The sequence below is a fragment of the Amblyomma mixtum genome, chromosome 3 (genome assembly GCF_055824585.1).
Source record: "Amblyomma mixtum isolate Tamu chromosome 3, ASM5582458v1, whole genome shotgun sequence".
NCBI classification, from domain to species: Eukaryota; Metazoa; Arthropoda; class Arachnida; order Ixodida; family Ixodidae; genus Amblyomma; species Amblyomma mixtum.
The window spans coordinates 13,045,074-13,057,289 of record NC_143014.1 but is presented as its reverse complement, the minus strand read 5'-3'; the positions used below and the strand labels follow the sequence as shown (position 1 = coordinate 13,057,289).

Below are 12,216 nucleotides of genomic sequence, written 5' to 3'. Positions count from 1 at the left end.
GACGACGTGAATAAACGTCTCCTTTGTGAACTTGGAGGCCTATTTCTTTGCGGCGAATCGCTCTCCTCCCAGCGGAGGTTGAGTGCACCGCATCGGTGTCCCAGTGTGTGTGTGGTGACGGCTGATCGGGGCCCTTGGCTCGCGCGAAGCTCGAACCCGCGGTGGGTGGTGGCCTGTGTCCACGTAGAAACCCACAACTGGCGCCCAACGAATGACAGGTTAGTCACCTAGCCGCCTCTCCACCGCCTGAGGCGGGAGCAAGGGAAAGAGGAGAAACAACGCGGGAAGCCGGCACAGCCGCACAAAGGCAACGGCGGAAAGCCAGGATTCCCACAAATTTTATAAGAGCTTTGGGGAACGTTCTAAAATTAAGATTTGACATACCGATTGCCTGAAAGCACTTTCTTTTTTCTTATTCCTTTCTTTTTTTAATGCTGTGTGTCTTGGATCTCACAGTGTATTTCATGAAGCTTCCGAACAAACTATCCCACCTTAATGCAGTGTAAAGTACTCCCTTTAAACTTAAGCTTCTTGAAATGTTTTAGTATATGGCTACCCTGGAAGCCTTTCATGTACAGCTTGCTGGCACGAGACTTATATTTGAATGGTACTCTGCAACACTTTCTATTTGAGAGCATAATGATTTTTGAGTGGACAGCTGTCAAATGTGCTCATGAGGTTGTAAAAAAAAAATGCTTCTTTGCTAGAATGAGTTTAGAGGTTCATGCATGAGATCCCTGAGCAAGGTTATTGATATTGGGTTGTTTGCTTGCTATGCTCGCATAAAAGTGTGCCGCATACTGGCCACACTTTAATCGCGCTCTCTGGAGGATAGCACAAACCTCTCAGTTTTATGCTGAATGAGTGTGCATTTGTCTGCTTTCGGCTGAGTCGTGAACAATGCTGCCATGCATGGTCACACCCCACCTTAAGTGTTCAACCTGCCTTTTAATGCAGCTGTTGCTGCTGAATGTTACCATCTGCTTCCATTGCATATGTTTGGGAAGCTGGCTGTGTCAACATTGCCTTGTGCTGCAGCAGTGAGGGCAGGAAAAATTCTGCAGTACTTTGTTATTGGCCATAAATACTATACTTATCTTCATAGCATGTTTTCGTGCGGCTGGTGATGCAAGGAATGCTTTCTCGTATACAGCAGTGAGAATGGGCAAGTATACTAAAAAGTTTGAGTTCTTGACCCTGAACGCAAAATGTAATATCATAACGTGTTGTATTGGTGGCCGTGCCAGCAATGACTTGATTCACAACTCCAAGAGCCACTCACGCAGGTGACAGAAACGGAGAGGGCCAAAGTGCATATAGTAGACAGCAGGGGAGGGTTTATCTGAAATTTTACATAGGATAACCATTCTGAACACCTTTTTCTCAGTGAAAAAAGTCCAAGAAATACATGTTTAAAATGTGACTGCCCCTCTCCATAAATCCATCCTTTGTAGCATGGCAACATAGCATGTTTCACATATCCACAGATCTAGTATTGTGCATAATATATATTACCCTAGCTTTTCAGACTTCTAGAAGTTTAGGAGTACACCCAGTGACTGCAGTATAAGTTTCACGGTGTTGTGCATCATTTCAAAGCAGTGTTTCATGTTTAATGTGCAGAGCTGCAGCTGTACGCACCGCTTTTCGCTACTTGATGAAATACTTCTAATGTCACTGCATAGTAGCACACTTTACTCGTGATGACAACACATAAAATGAAAGTCGATCTATTGTACGTAATGATCGAATGCATCACATTATTTTTCTTCAACATAACCACAGACATCAATGAAATTCAGCGCACATGTGGATCCTCATTTCACTAAGTACTTGTCGTACAGCAAAGAAAACAGGCTGCAGAAAACAGCGTAGGCTCTTGCGAGCCAGAGTACCTGGGTTCGAACCCGACCGCGGCGGCCGCGTTTCGATGGAGGCGAAACGCAAGAGGCGCCCGTGCGCTGTGCGATGTCAGTGCACGTTAAAGATCCCCAGGTGGTCGAAATTATTCCGGAGACCTCCACTACGGCACCTCTTTCTCTCTTCTTTCACTCCTACCTTCCTCCCTTCCCTTACGGCGCGGTTCAGGTGTTCGCCGATATATGTGCGACAGATACTGCGCCATTTCCTTTCCTCAAAAACCAATTTACCAATTTATTTATCTTGCGAGTGGCGCGCTCGCTGTGTCCACCACGGGAATAGATTAAGAAAGAGAAAAAGACCTTATTAATGCGTAAGCATTAATTACTTGCCTGATCCGTATCTTGAGCAGAATGTTTCCGCAGAACCAGAATAAAAAATACAAGAAAAGAACATGCTTGGCGGTGGGCTTCCAACCACCCACCTACCGAAGCCGAATCGGACGCCCAAACCACTAGGCCACGTAGACGTGGCCTAGTGGTTTGGGCGTTAACCGTACGGTTAACGCCCAAACCACTGTACGGTTAACGGTAACCGTACGGTTAACGGTTAACATACCGACTGTTGCGTAAATTAGAGAAAATCGAAAAAAAATTCTCTCGGCCTAACCGCACGTTTGTTCGGGCTCAGATTTCGCACAGAGGTAGCATTTCGCGGTCAGTTTTGTTTTATACCACATTTACCCAGCAAACCACAAACCTCCCATAGATGTCCAGATTAAGTCCGAACGTCTATGTACCAAACCAAAATCTCTCAGACGTCTTATTTACCAACCTTTTTTCGTGGAAAAGCTGCAGACGTACCCACGACATTATATCTGCCTTAACCTAGACTCCTCGTAGATATTACTTGTTACGTCCTGGGTATGTAAGCGAGATATATAATTTAAGAATTCTATATTTTTCAATCGTTCGATATTTCGTGTTGTCTTACTGCATTTAAAGTTGGAAATCGCTGTTGACTACAAATTGGAGGCATGACCAGCGCTGCCTGTGTTTTTGTGTTTTTTCGTGCTCGCTTCACGGCAACATTATCCTACCTAGAAACAAGAAATATACGGGAAGTAGTAAAGATAAATCTGAATGCACACGCATCAGGTTTCTGACTCAACTGTACGCAGTTGGTTTGAAATGCCAGTCACTTTGGTCAGGATTCGCATTGTTATTTCCTTACTATTCTTACATTCAATTTATACCTTGTGCTACAGCCTGCAAGATATCTCAACCACACTGAAAAGTGAGGACACACTAAAAACGTTTTGGTTATTTAGCAGCCAGGACTATATAACAACCATTTTTTTCTGATTAAGCATGTTTTATTCAACTTATCCAACTATTTAAAGTACAAAAATTGATTCAGTTCAATTTTTGGGAGTTATTTTTTCTCAAAAATGTGTTAAATCTGCTAATCGCGCTAGCAATGATAACTAACTATTGGAATGTTGAACTGAGGAAAGCTTAGTCATTTGTGTAGCTGAATGTGTGACCTCATATTTCTTGAGAATAAACTTCTTGAGTCCCGCTTTTTATCATCATGTCAACACTGTAATCATGTCCACTGCAGGCCAAAGATTTCTCCAGTTAACCCTGTGCCAGCGGCGGCCCCCTTATCCCAGCAAACTTCCGAACCTCATCTGCCCACCTGCCCTGATCCTCTCTGCTGTGCTTGCATTCTCTCTGAATCCAGCCCGTTACCCTAATGATAATTGGTTATCTTGCCTTCATGCTACATGCGCTGCCCATATGCCTGTTCTGTGCCGCGGACAGGCGGCGGCGGGGAAAGCGCGGTGATTTGTCTACGCCGCCATCGCGTTGTAGTTCGTATCGTATTTTATCAATAATAGCGCAAACTGCGCATGGCGATTGCAGCTGTGAAAAAGTAATATGCTACAATTTAAAAATAATTAACTTATTTTTCGTGCCACAGCAAGCCTGCTACTAAGTACAAAAAAGAGACGATAAAAAATATGTGACAGTTTCGCACATCCGCACGAGGCTAGGTTCAGCCATGGCGGCAGTGGTAGAGCGCAGGGCGTGTGCGATTTCTATCGTGTTCCGTGGGAACATTGTGTTTGAAGAACCTCGACACAGAATTAATTATTTCCTTATTATTGCTGGCGAGATTGTTCAACCGTTCTTTCCTTGATGGAGCTGAAGGAAGACAGTTTGCTTGCTTTTACTACTCGGCGAAGTGGACCCGTCAGTACGAATTAGGACTACAAGTCGTTTTCACCGGCTGGGATCGTGACCTTTCTTGGTGCGTACTCAGTCTCAGTTTACTCATTGAAGTGTATTTTATGCTATTTTTGCGTTCGTAATGAAAAAATTCTAACGCATTTATCGGCACGTTATATTTTTACGCTCACTCGTTTGGCTGTTTTGCCAAACTCGCTGTGTATTGAAACAAAGGCTGGTGATGTATGCAACTGGCCTCTACTACCGAAATGTGGGCATGCGTTCGGATGGTGTGCCGAAGTGCGTGTGCAAGCACACTCCGCTCGGCACGACTGCCTTTTAGTGCTGCAAGGGCAACCTTTGACGCTTCATAGACTTGCGTCGGTAAAAGTGGCGTAAATTGCTGGGTTTGTTTGTTGTGGTTGCTGTGCCATTCTCTTGTCACCTGTAAAAGTGAACAATTATGCTTTCTTTTGCAGCAACCCTGGCTTATTGGGCTCGGCAGAAGAGTATTGATGCCACCGCAGCTGTTAACCTGACGATTATGCTCAACGAGAAGATTCAGTGAAAGCGCCAAGCGCAATAAAATACTGACGCACTAGGAAGTCATCTGCAGTGTTTTGGGCTCCCATGATGGCCATGTACTCGCTTACTCAACTGTATTTGAGCTAGCTGGAGTGCTTGGACGTCCCGACGACTCCATAGGGAAGTCTGTGGCTGGGATGCAGTAGGTCTCCGTTCCATCTGGAATTGTAACAGGTGTCAGCTGCATCTCGTATTGCAGCTGGTTCCAGTCTGGAAATGTGTCTCTTAAAACAGTAGGACTGGAACCAGTTAGAAATTTTCACCTGGATATTGATCTATGTATAGTCATATTCTCTTTATATACACGTCTAGGCTACGTAGACTGGGCGTACTTACATGTTCACAAATATCTGATAAATGTAGAGCGTGATGTCTGCAGTACGTACCTACAACGTGAACTGGACCCCAATTTTCATTTTGTAGGTACGTAGATTTTTCGTAAACGGTACTAATATGGATGTCTAATGGAGGTGTCTAATGTCCAGCGTAAATATCTTGCTGATGTCTATGGTACGTTTTATGGTTTACTGGGTAGGTGGGGTACTTGCCTGATTCGGACAGAATTATTTGGAAATCCTCATTGTCTGCGGCGACGGAAAACCAAAACAGAAAGGCTTCGCAGCGCTGGTACCCGTGGCGCCATCTCGCACTTACCGGAGAAACGAGCCCTCTACCGGGAAGGGCGGCGTAGGACGACTTGGGAGGACTTGGACTCGCATCCAAGTCACGGCCATGGCCTTCTCTTGATCGCTGTTCGACCGCATCTTCGGTGATGTCTCGCCCTGCTTCGCAGCAGACAGCACCAAGCAAAGATGATTTGCTCACCAATTTAGCACAGCTGGGTTTCTCCGGTTGGTACGAGATGGCGCTACAGGTACCACTGCTGAGAAGCTTTTCGGTTTTGGTTCCCCGTCGCCGCAGACGATGGGGATTTCCAAATAATTCTGACCGAATCAGGCAAGTACCCCACCTAAATGTGTTATAAAACAAAACTGACCGCCAAATGCAACCTCTGTACGAAATTTGAGCCCACAAAAACGTGCGGTTAGGCCGAGAGAATTTTTTTTCGATTTTCTCTGATTTACGCAACACGCGATATGTGAGGATCACGAAACCACGCAACAGAAGCGTAACAGTAGCATTTAATGCTTACGCATTCGGACCACGTAGGAAGACTTACGTTCTCTTAGTGTTTTCCCTCTATTCTGGCGCCAAGGTCACCCGCAACACACAGCAACAGTCCATGTTCGGTGGAGCGCGCGCGCGGGTGGCGTTAGTTCGCGGATTTCCTGGCAACTTTCACGTAGTGTCCACTATAAAAGAAATCGAAAGTCCATGATCCTTGACCGCCTGACACACAAGTTTTCTGGAACAGAGCGTATTCAAATTGTCATTTTGTAGCAGACACGCTCAATTTCTTTAACCTTTTATATAGCCTGCATTTTGATTCCAGCATGCCTTTTATTTCTGTCACTGTATAATTGTAACAGAGCACATTATAACTACTTTAAATTTTTTTCACGCGTGAAAAAGATGTAGCCCAAAAGTAACCACATAGCCAAAACGAAATTTCTGACGCCAACTCGGACAAAAAGTAGCCCAATTTGGCTATTTATAGCCCAATCTGGCAACCCTGCACCTGGTCTTCCTCTTCCTCTCGTAGGCCTTAGCCCTATATGTTCTCGCTTTTCCTTGTTATACACGGGGTGCATGTTCCGCGGCATAGGTGGGACGCATATCTTGGCCCTGATTCCTGCCGGGATGTTTACCATCTTGTGCGTGCTACTTTCTGGCCGGATTCCTACCCATTCGAGTATTGTCCTGCCCGTTTCAGACTGGCCGAGCCGTTCTAATTAGGATATTCTCACCCCCCTCTGCCAGCTCATTTTCAATGCCACGTCAAATCGACGTCACCGCGAAAAGTGCCCCTGTAACCGACCCTGATTGACACGCCCATTGACGGCGATTGACACTTCTGACAGCCAATCAGAGAGGCAATATGGCGCCGACAGGCGAATGTGAATATCGAGAATCACGCCCCCCCCCCCCCCGGAGGGCGTAATCCATGGAGGAAGGAAACCTTTTCCTTCTTTCCTCCATGGCCCATGGTCATAGAGTTTCTTTCTATGCCCATGGTGCCCATGGTGGTAGAGAGGGCGCTCGAGCAGACGACGCCAGTAGGGTGCCTCGATGCCAGCGCCGCCGTTCAGGGTGGAGACAACATCGCGGGCGCCGCCATATTGAATCACACGGGATCAGCTGCGCTAGCAGGTGAAACGGCGCCACTCTTACTCTCGGCGGGCGTGAGAGTGCTTTAGACTAGAACAGACTTTTTCATCAACATCGCACTGCGTATCTTTTCACTCATAATAGCCGTTTTAACATCCAACGGTCGAAGACGTAATTGCATGACTTAATTTTACAGCCCCAGGTGGTCGAGGTTGAACATCTACTGTTCAGTCTGTTGGTTTGAAAAACGCGCTAATATTTTCAAGATCTGTTGCCGGGCAGGTGCTGCTGCTACATGCGGATAGAAGAAATTGCTGCCTCTGTTTTTTCCAGACTGGTGTCTGCCTGCTTTCTAATCTTTCAAAGGGTAACTGCGAGTTGCTCGCCCGTTTATTCCTCACAAGGGCGCAATTACATCTGCTTATGGGGCGGGCGCTGGTATATACAAATGATGCCGCCGTACACCGACGTTGCCACTGCTCCTGCGTTTTCTTTCTCGAGGCCAAAGAAAACGAATCACCCCTCGTTGGCGATAGCATAAAGGATTACTGGAAGTTTCTCACTCGTTTAATTTTTATTTTCTTGCGTGCGCTCGCATGCACACTTCGCTTGCGCCATGGACATATGCACCGGTTGCTCTCCTGCGATTCCTCAGTTTGTGAAACACAATTCTACACATATTTTTTCATATTTATTTTATTCAAGCCAATCGGTATTCATTAATAAACCATGCATGTAAACCTAATCAAAGAAGGGTGGATTTTAGTCATTAAAAAATTGCAGTAATTCTGAAAATTTTAAATTCGAAATCCAATTAACCGACATTGAAAAGTCACGTTTTTGGAAAAAAATCGACCATAGAGGGTTTTGTTAAAAAAAACGCGGTTTTTAACGTTGGCTATCCGTGTATTTCCTATTCTGTCTACAAAATTGTGTGCTCATGGGTTAGGCTGTTCGAAAAGTAACCCCTACGTAAAAGTTGATCTTTATTACTGATGAAGACGAATAAGTAACATAGCTTTCCAGCCTACCCTCTTACAGAGGGCAAAGGGAACAAAACAAAAGACAATGCAAATTATTCATTTAATGCCAACTGTAATTGCAGGTCATGAAAAAAACACGAACTACAATATAATTAAGCAAGACATTGGGACAGAAAAGTGGGGCATGTACCATCAGCAACGAATGAAACGCGAACAAGTAAACTGAGATGCCGACAAAAAAAGACCCACATTTTAGTTCTTGGAAAGAAAATACAAGATAGGTTGCTTAACACCTCTGAAGAAGAGTCTTCGCGTCTTCGATGTTAAAGTAACCTGAGCCAGTATTGAGCTTCGCCTGCCTAAGAGCATCTTGTTTGGCTGTTCGCTGCCTAATTGTGATGTTCGCATTTCATTTCTTGCTGATAGTACCTTGGGGTGTAACCTTAAAGGAAAACATAAAAGTAAAGCATGAAAAAAGGTTCAAACCACGAAATAAGTCACCAAGACTTAGGGGAAAAATGTTGTTGTGCACAGTGTGGTGTAACCTTCGCCGCAAACATGAAAACAAAGTAGGAAAAAAAAAGATTCAAACCACGAAATTGCAGAACGAGACAGAGTGGTAAAAAGCACAGTGAGGTGTAACATTTAAAGCAATGTACTCTAGGGCTGATCCCGCTTTACTTGAGCTTCCCATTTTTTCCTTCGCTCGGAGTCTCGGGGGAAGCGAAAACAGCGTAGGCCTTTACGCGTTGACCCGGCGCACATTGGCACAAAACAACCCGTCATGCCGCCTCGGTGGACTTGACAAGCTCCTCAGTCCAAGCAAATAAAGCGATCGTCCGCAGCCACTGGGCCTCGAAAAACGGAAGCTCAGCTGCTTCCACCAAGCAACTGAGACCAGCCCGACCGACCGCTGTGATTCAAAATGGCGCCGCAGGGAGAGAGAGCCCACGAAACACAAAACGTCTTACGAACGTCTCAGAACAGCTTCAAATGACTACAAACGTCTTGCGCTGTGTTCAAACGTCTCATAGATGTCGACAAGAAGAAGTTTTCTCTGCGACGTTTCTTAAACATCTGCAGTCAGACGTTTGCTGTGAAACTTCTGTGAAACATCTGTAGTCAGATGTTTTTCTAGACTTGTTTCTAACACGTGGAACTTGAGACCACGTCAAGGAGATGCGCCAGTAATCAGCAGAGAGTTGCCACCAACATGCTGTAAATCACGGCACATAAATTAGATGGTTCGCCTGCTTGACGTTTCGAAGAGCAGGCGCGCCGGTGCAAAGACCGCTCTTTGTATTCGAACACAGAAAGCGCGTTTTCTCCTACGGAGCCCGAATCACGTTCCACATCGAGTGCAGCTAACCCGCCACTCGTAAGGCTGGATTTAGGTAACATACAATTGCCCTGAAAGCCGACGCGAGTGAAAAAATTTGCTTCATGTTGCGAACGCCTCTGTTACGCCTCGGCGAGCTGGCGGCAGCATGCGGATTGACATGCGCAGCGCACGCTGCCTTCGCCGCCTTCGCCGGGCTCGCTCGCGCGGTTTATCGCGCAGATCACCCGCGCGCTATCTTTTCGTGGCGGCGTATCTTGGAGCCAATCTTTCTTGAGTCACGCCGCAGCTTGCTGCTTGTTGTCGCTCCGCACGGTGGCGATGCAGGATAGTTTGCCAAAGTGGTTTTAGCCGTTTAAAGCAGAAAAAAATCTTAGTGGAAGCTGCAAGTGCTTAGTTTTACATGAAAGTATTAGATTAAATTTGTTTTTTGGTTCTTTGATGATTTGTTTATTTTTACGTTTAGAAATTTAGTACTTCATTTGGTCATTTGGCGTTGCAGAGGCTAGCGATAGCTACGCGCGCGAAGCGGATGCTGTGCACGTTGTAGTACGTTTCGCTGCGCACTTTTTTCCGCGCTGGTTGGCACTTCACGCCGCTGCAGTTTGCATTTTCCTCTTTTTCTGCGGTATCATTTACTACCTGAGATGTGAGCCTCGTTTTCCGCAAAAGTAAGTAACCTTCCATATCTCTTCTGTGGTGAAAGTGTCGGCTTTGCCGGCTAAGCCACTAACGCGCCTGATTGAACCTTTGGTTTACAAATCACAAAACAGTATCAGCCAGTGTTTTACATACCAAAGTGCAGCGTTGAATGTATTAAAACAGGGCATTTGCATGTATTTGAGCTTTTGTTAAGTGGATACAACTAGGCTGCTATCGCATGCGAGTTGCTTTCTTTACCAAGGCGATGACAAGGTGAACGGTATTCTTGCCAAGGACTCTCATCTGGCCACCTGTGTGCTCCAATTCTCCTTGCTGTGATTGCCGTCAGTGAAACTCGCGTTAAAAAAGGCTTTGGTTATCTTAACTGCGTCAAGATTTTATTTCATTGCGATTGAGAGCCCCGGCACAAAGGTAGTTTACTCAGTGGTGCTGCTCTGTATGTGTGCAGGCTGTTTTGACAGTGCAGTGAAGTACTACGGCTCTTTGCAGGCATGGCAGCTTTTATTTTTCGGAAAACCATTGCACCGTGCACAGCTGGCGTTGTCCCTACTTCACTGTGTACATTTCGTTTTGGGTACAGGCTGTTCAACAGTGGTTTTCAGAGGACCTCCTTGCCTGCTCAACTCCTCAAGTTTTGGTAAGCACGCTTTGCAGCTGACACCTTTTCTTTCACTTCATGATTTCTTGTATAGGTCTAGGCTCTTTGCTAATGTTCATTCCACAAGCCCCATTATTTGTTTGTCCTTTAGAACCTCAACTGTTGGCCGGAGGAGCAAGGACCTGGTCTAGTTTCACGCAAATTAATAGCAGCACCTTGTACTTGGTTGTTCAGACGACTTGGCCTGGAGATTGTTTCAGTTCTGAGGTGGGAATCTGGACTAATGCTTCTTGTGCAGTGGTGTAAGTAATCTCTTGCAGTGGTGTAAGCAATCTCTTGCCCACTGTTTGAGCTTCATCGTACAGATTAGAAAGGGCTTCTTTGGCAATGCAGTGTTAGAAACCTTATACACACTCACTTTTATTTGTCTTATCTTTCAGATGTGCCCTGTGTGGCTGTCAAGTTAAGGTCCAAGATTTAACACATCTCTGGTGTTTACTGAAGTGATGCAGGCATTACCAGGACAGCAGCATCTCTGCTATGTTTTCATGCGACGGTGCAAGATGTCAAACATCAACCACTTTTGATTCAGCCACATCTTGCAGGTAAGAGAAAGCCTGTTTGCAAGATGCCGCTTAGGAGGTTCTATGAGTACAGTGTGCATCACAGTAAGGCAGTGCACTTGCTATTGACTGCTTGGCTTTCAGTGTCCATGCACGCTGTTTGGATTTTGCTTCTGTTAAAGGCCTCCACAGTGATTGACTTCTTGAGTTTATGGTGAGCCGTAGCACTCTGCTGAAATGCCGCTTGCAGTGACATCATATGCATCTATGTTTTTAATTAGCTTATTTTATTGCCTGTGCTGTCACTCCTTGCCATTTCCTGGTCTTATTTGCTTCCGACTCCTCATTGGCCATTCTACATGCACCTGACTGACTGTGCTTTTGGTTACTCTAATATTTTTCACTCCTGCAGGCTGCTGAACAGAGCTGGATTTGACTTCCCCTTGTTACCGTCTAGTTGGCATCCTCCTTGCAAGAAAAGCGATTTTTGGAACACCTAGCGAGCTCTTCAGTGTCATCCACATCCCGCCATCCAAGTGCTTACCGCTCCATGGCTTCTAGCATTAATTTCCTGGTCCCTTTCTTTTTTTGTGTGGGTGTATGCACTGGATTCAATAAAGAGTAACGCAGTGACTGAAAAGTGTGCTAGCACATACATTTATGGCTTATTACTACAGCCATACATCCCTTGTAATGTGGGCTCATTGTTCGGGTCATTGAGTTCATTTTTGAGTTCATTTTTCATTTTCAGTTCATTTTGAGTTCATTTTTGAGTGGTGTATACCAGAAAAATGAACTATAACATTTTTAAAGCTTTAGAGGGTTTAAAGGCAGCACTAAAATCAGTCTTGAAATGCGTAAAATAATACAGGCACCCATTTCGGAAAAAAAAGGAACGTCTAAAAAAATTCTAGAAAAGTTCTACCTCAGAAGTTTTCTAGCCGTATACAAGCGTAGCGTTAGCAGAGCTAATAGAGGGCTAGTAAACGTCTAAGTCTAAAAAACTGCTTAGGTGAAACTTCTTCTAGATGTCAAGCTTTTTTTTCCGAGACTTTTTTTAGACGTCTATTAGCGCTTTTTGTGTTTCGTGGGAGGCGGCGTTGGAGCGGCCAAAGGATGGCACCACCCTGAACGGCGGCGCTGGCATCGAGGCACCCTAGAC

The 12,216-nt window shown here is 45.4% G+C and overlaps 2 long non-coding RNA genes across 6 annotated transcripts; both read left to right on the top strand.

Annotated features, from left to right (window-relative positions):
* Positions 1-3,936: 3,936 nt before the first annotated feature.
* LOC149349251 (uncharacterized) lies at positions 3,937-4,703 on the top strand. The gene is made up of 2 exons (XR_016289403.1): positions 3,937-4,176; positions 4,574-4,703. It is a non-coding gene; the product is annotated as an uncharacterized LOC149349251 (long non-coding RNA).
* A 4,394-nt stretch (positions 4,704-9,097) lies between these two features.
* LOC149349250 (uncharacterized) lies at positions 9,098-11,694 on the top strand. Of its 5 annotated transcripts, none has more exons than XR_016289992.1 (4): positions 9,098-9,901; positions 10,383-10,530; positions 10,643-10,793; positions 10,932-11,694. It is a non-coding gene; the product is annotated as an uncharacterized LOC149349250 (long non-coding RNA). The 5 variants fall into 5 exon arrangements; XR_016289991.1 differs by having other exon boundaries at positions 10,342-10,530; XR_016289990.1 differs by having other exon boundaries at positions 9,104-9,901; positions 10,474-10,530.
* The last annotated feature ends 522 nt before the right edge of the window (positions 11,695-12,216 follow it).